This window comes from Carlito syrichta, unplaced genomic scaffold, assembly GCF_000164805.1.
Source record: "Carlito syrichta isolate Samal-C Ts95f unplaced genomic scaffold, Tarsius_syrichta-2.0.1 Scaffold305768, whole genome shotgun sequence".
NCBI classification, from domain to species: Eukaryota; Metazoa; Chordata; class Mammalia; order Primates; family Tarsiidae; genus Carlito; species Carlito syrichta.
Genome location: NW_007249864.1, coordinates 44,832 through 45,711, shown reverse-complemented (window position 1 = coordinate 45,711; position 880 = coordinate 44,832). Strand labels below are relative to the sequence as shown.

At 44.8% G+C, this 880-nt stretch overlaps 1 pseudogene; it reads left to right on the top strand.

Moving 5' to 3' along the window:
• LOC110596023 overlaps positions 1–880 on the top strand; it is an 11,544-nt pseudogene that overhangs the window by 10,513 nt on the left and 151 nt on the right.

The following is an 880-nucleotide window of genomic DNA, read 5'->3' as shown; positions in this document are numbered from 1 at the left end:
GCACTCCAGTCTGGGCGACAGAGTGAGACTCCAACTCAAAAAATAAATAAATAAATAAATAAATAAATAAATAAATAACAATAACCTGTCTAGGAAAAAATGTTGGGAACTTAAACAACACATTTCTAAATAATTGTGAAGGCTAAAGCAACCGCATCTTAGATGCTAGTCTGCCATGTGGACTTCGGTTCACCTGGCCTGTAAGACTTCCAGTTTATTTATTGTTCCTTGTGTAAGAGCGCACACTGACCATCAATCCTGCCCTTAGATCAAAACAGCCTTGATGTTATCGTACTTCAATTGTCCTCCACATCTCTTCTGAATCATGTATACCCTTTCCTATAGTATATAAGCCCTGTCTGCATCTGGGTCCATCATCTTGTCTTGCTACCACCCAAGACACAGACTATGGCTTCTATGCATAAGTCTATATTAAAAGTTTCTTTCTGAGAAACTGGATATATCAACCTCTTTTTTCAGCCTCTCAGCTTCTTTGGACTTTGGGAATAGGTCTACATAGACTTGTCCACTGCGGAACACGTGGCAAGCCAAGCCAGGAACCGAGGGTCCAAGAAACAGACAAAGGGAATGAAGCATCTTTGGGGGGATCCCAGTGAGGCCAGCCACTTCTATGTGGAGTGGTGTGGCGTGGCTCATCTTTTAGACACTTGAGGATCACGTGTGAATATGAGAATGCACCAAAAACACTGGTGGGTTTAGAGGGACTGTTAGCTGAGAGCCATCGAGAGATGTGATAAGAAAGGGCATGACATAAGCCGGGTTTGGTGGCTCAGCCTGTCATCCCGCACCTTTGGGAGGTTGAGGTGAGTGGATTGCCTGAGCCTGCGGGTTCGAGACCCGACTGGGCAGCAAGACCTCA